The 5000-nt window shown below is 54.3% G+C and overlaps 1 non-coding gene across 1 annotated transcript in view; it reads left to right on the forward strand.

Moving 5' to 3' along the window:
• The first annotated feature begins 4154 nt into the window (after positions 1-4154).
• The window catches only part of LOC124773567, a 1909-nt gene continuing 1063 nt past the window's right edge, over positions 4155-5000 (forward strand). Inside the window, exon 1 of the ribosomal RNA XR_007014810.1 lies at positions 4155-5000. This exon is cut by the window's right edge and continues 1063 nt beyond it. This is a non-coding gene — a ribosomal RNA (small subunit ribosomal RNA).

The following is a 5000-nucleotide window of genomic DNA, read 5'->3' on the forward strand; positions in this document are numbered from 1 at the left end:
AGTGGTGACGTGGGTGTCGACAGTAGACATAGCACACTGCCACCTACAGGGATCCGACGGAACTACGCCACCCATGCCGGCAAAACAGTATCGCCATCTATGAAAATAGGGCGACACCACATGCAATACCGCCATCTATGCGCATCTGACAACACTACGTCCGCACCACAAAACATACCGCCATCTGTAGGTCTCCCGCAACATGACCTCCTCCAACGACGATACCGCCATCTATGCGACGCCAAGCCGATTAAGACAGCGATGGCGCCACAGTGCCCGCCTTTCGACGCCACCCACAAAGCCTGCAGCCTCTGTCGACCATAGCACCCAATCTCCAGTGGCTCTGCCGCACGAAGCCGTGGACCGGCAATGACTCCACCCGCACCCGTTCGTGCACCACCCCAACCGCCAAACGCGCACCTCCAGCGGATGAACGGCGGACGTTTCCCGCACTCGTAAAGTGCAATCCACCCCTATAACGTGCGTTTCATGAAGAGTTATTGCCAATATGCGACATTCCCGCTGTCCCTATACATGAGCCGCGACCTGTACCACTTACGAGCGAGAGACGCGATCGCGTTGCTCACTGTACGGCGTCCGATACCGAGCCATCAGCATGTCGGTCCCCATGCGCGTTGCACTCGCACTCGCAGTCGCAAAAACGTGGGGCAAATATATTACGCGGAAGAGTTATAACAGACCGAGCCCCACTGCATGAGGGGAGTCTTTGTCACTAATGTACACAGATGGAACATTTTGGACTGGAACCAGATTACCCGTACACACGGCGCTGATTAGTAATCAATGCAGAGCCATCAAACTACAGAATATATATACAACTGTCCGTATACATGCTGAAAGAGTCTGCCCACAATGGGAACCACACGTCAGCCAGCCACTCTGATCACGCACCACTCTCTGCTTCTAACGGGCGCACATACAATATGTAAGCACCAGCATGGAACAACATCCAGTGCATCCTCTCCGCCACATTACACAATCCACACTATCACAACCAGACCAGGAGGTCCATGCGGAAAATACAATATCCCACCCTTTCGACATCCACCATTGCGCAGATCAGGCACCAACACCCACACATGTCCTATACAACGGTGCACCCAACATCACAATAGTACCTCCTGTCACAGCGCACAAACAATGACATGAGTCAAAGACACAGGTCTGACACAAGCATAGAATTGGAGCGCCGCCTCTAATAAGCCAAAGGTGCATCCTGACGTGACAAATCTGATCATGTCACAAGCATTCACTTACTATAATCACTATCAACGAACCTGCCGCCCCCGCCCCCCCCTACACCTTTCCTTACAACAACGTGTAACCTAACCTAACCTAACCTATGTTGTACCTTAACCTAACCTATGTTGTACCTTAACCTAACCTATGTTGTGCCTTAACCTAACCTATGTTGTGCCTTAACCTAACCTATGTTGTGCCTTAACCTAACCTATGTTGTGCCTTAACCTAACCTATGTTGTGCCTTAACCTAACCTATGTTGTGCCTTAACCTAACCTATGTTGTGCCTTAACCTAACCTATGTTGTGCCTTAACCTAACCTATGTTGTGCCTTAACCTAACCTATGTTGTGCCTTAACCTAACCTATGTTGTGCCTTAACCTAACCTATGTTGTGCCTTAACCTAACCCATGTTGTGCCTTAACCTAACCCATGTTGTGCCTTAACCTAACCCATGTTGTGCCTTAACCTAACCCATGTTGTGCCTTAACCTAACCCATGTTGTGCCTTAACCTAACCCATGTTGTGCCTTAACCTAACCCATGTTGTGCCTTAACCTAACCCATGTTGTGCCTTAACCTAACCCATGTTGTGCCTTAACCTAACCCATGTTGTGCCTTAACCTAACCCATGTTGTGCCTTAACCTAACCCATGTTGTGCCTTAACCTAACCCATGTTGTGCCTTAACCTAACCCATGTCGTGCCTTAACCTAACCCATGTCGTGCCTTAACCTAACCCATGTCGTGCCTTAACCTAACCCATGTCGTGCCTTAACCTAACCCATGTCGTGCCTTAACCTAACCCATGTCGTGCCTTAACCTAACCCATGTCGTGCCTTAACCTAACCCATGTCGTGCCTTAACCTAACCCATGTCGTGCCTTAACCTAACCCATGTCGTGCCTTAACCTAACCCATGTCGTGCCTTAACCTAACCCATGTCGTGCCTTAACCTAACCCACGTCGTGCCTTAACCTAACCCACGTTGTGCCTTAACCTAACCCACGTTGTGCCTTAACCTAACCCACGTTGTGCCCTAACGTAACCCACGTTGTCCCCTAACGTAACCCACGTTGTCGCCTAACGTAACCCACGTTGTCGCCTAAACCTGCTCTGTAATTGTTATACGACTCGTTCAATTAGTGTAGTGTTGCCCACCCGCAACCCTCGCAATATAGTTCGCTACTCGCACTCCCCGCTCCCCTGTGTATCGCTTCATGTTAAACACCTTGCAAGTCTTGCTCACTTTCCACATGCTCCTGCTGTACACTGTAATGTGGATGGCAGCAGGACGTACATGCCGCCCCTCCCCACGTCCCCACCTTGCCCCCTGCCTTCGCAAGCTGGTTGGTGAGAACTTTGCATGTTCAATGCCCTCCGCATGCGACGTACTCAGGCTACGTTGTGGTGCGGCCTGTGTCAACTGTCCGCTAATGTCGTACGCGTAAACCACAATCTGTACTGCACATTCGTCCTTATGTACTGAATGATACATCGTGGCACATGTGTGACCGTACAACGACTGCGCCCAAAAACGGCGGACCATACAGTGCAAATATTGTGCACGCAGCTACGTGTCGTCTCCCTATGAGAGCTGGATTGCAGTGTGGTACGCCATAGAGACGTGTGGGAGGAACGGACGCCGTGGATGGCGATCAGCATGAGCTGTCTGTTGATGTATTCGGACCTAGTCGTCTCTCCTCACACACCGTGATGGCATGGTGCACCGCGTTCCATATCTGCGACATGCTACAGAGGCCGGTTGACAGTCGTTCGAGCAATGGACATCGCATACGTACGGGGGCCACCTTCCACGTATTGTCTAGGCGTGCACATTTTGTTGCGTGTATGTGGGCAGACGTAGTGTGGCGTGACACCTGACACAGGCATGCAATAATCGTGGAAGTTGCAAATGGCGATGGACGCCTGCGTTTTCTGGTGAAGTTACGCAAATGAACAAATGGTAACCTGTTGTGGTGCGGTTGTTCTCGCTAGGGGTGAATCGGTGATGGCGACGATAGGTTGAGGTACTAACCGGTTGTTCCAGCGATACCCACCATGCCGACGAAACTGAACGGCATCTGGGTGTGAAGCGATACGCGGCGGTGGCTGGGTGGGACCGTCCCCGGCCGGTGAGGGGGCGCCTCCCGGCGTGCTGGCCGCGCGGTGCGTGGGCGCACGCGCTACAGCCGGCTGGTGGGGGCGGCCAGTGGCAGGCGCGCCGGCCGACGGACGCGGCAGGCGTCGCAGCTGCGCGCCGGCGCACCCTGCGCGCGGCGCCGTGCGGCCAAAGTAGGTCCTCGCGGGCCCGGTGCGAAGCGCGGTGGACATCTTCAGTGTGCTGGTCCGATTGAGGACTGTGTGCGTTGAGGATGCGCCGCCGCCCGGCGCTCGGCGCCGCGACGCCGTCTGCTGCTCGGTCGCCCCAGCGGTTCTCGCTGGTGGTTTGTATCGCAGCTGTGCGGATGTGTTGGCGCGTGCGCTGTGCTGGGAGAGTTCGCTTCGGCACCCAAGTGGGGCTTTTGTCCTTCTGTGGCGCTGGCGTTGGAGCTGCCGGTCACCGTAGGTGGCGCGTGTTGTCTCCCGCCGGCAATGCCACGACAGCACGCTCCCGGGCCTCTGTCGGCAGCGGCAAGCTCAGTTGGGAGCACGGGTGGTCGCACCGAAAGCGTCTACTCGCCTAACTCCGGGCGATTGCGCCTCTCTCGAACCCGACCAAGTACTTGGGACGGCGCTGCGCGCCGCCGGGACCTGAGAGGGTTTCGAGGTGTATTGTGCAGGGGAGCTCAGCCTCCTCCTGTTTGCAGAATGATTGAGCGGACGCTTGCGTGTTCGCGCGGGCCCCCGGGACACACTCCCGGGCGGCCGGCTGCTCAGCTCTAGTTGACGCAGCTCCCTGGTTGATCCTGCCAGTAGTCATATGCTTGTCTCAAAGATTAAGCCATGCATGTCTCAGTACAAGCCGCATTAAGGTGAAACCGCGAATGGCTCATTAAATCAGTTATGGTTCCTTAGATCGTACCCACGTTACTTGGATAACTGTGGTAATTCTAGAGCTAATACATGCAAACAGAGTCCCGACCAGAGATGGAAGGGACGCTTTTATTAGATCAAAACCAATCGGTCGGCTCGTCCGGTCCGTTTGCCTTGGTGACTCTGAATAACTTTGGGCTGATCGCACGGTCCTCGTACCGGCGACGCATCTTTCAAATGTCTGCCTTATCAACTGTCGATGGTAGGTTCTGCGCCTACCATGGTTGTAACGGGTAACGGGGAATCAGGGTTCGATTCCGGAGAGGGAGCCTGAGAAACGGCTACCACATCCAAGGAAGGCAGCAGGCGCGCAAATTACCCACTCCCGGCACGGGGAGGTAGTGACGAAAAATAACGATACGGGACTCATCCGAGGCCCCGTAATCGGAATGAGTACACTTTAAATCCTTTAACGAGTATCTATTGGAGGGCAAGTCTGGTGCCAGCAGCCGCGGTAATTCCAGCTCCAATAGCGTATATTAAAGTTGTTGCGGTTAAAAAGCTCGTAGTTGGATTTGTGTCCCACGCTGTTGGTTCACCGCCCGTCGGTGTTTAACTGGCATGTATCGTGGGACGTCCTGCCGGTGGGGCGAGCCGAAGGCGTGCGACCGCCCCGTGCGTGCTCGTGCGTCCCGAGGCGGACCCCGTTGAAATCCTACCAGGGTGCTCTTTATTGAGTGTCTCGGTGGGCCGGCACGTTTACTTT

The sequence above is a fragment of the Schistocerca piceifrons genome, unplaced genomic scaffold (genome assembly GCF_021461385.2).
Source record: "Schistocerca piceifrons isolate TAMUIC-IGC-003096 unplaced genomic scaffold, iqSchPice1.1 HiC_scaffold_954, whole genome shotgun sequence".
NCBI lineage: Eukaryota > Metazoa > Arthropoda > Insecta > Orthoptera > Acrididae > Schistocerca > Schistocerca piceifrons.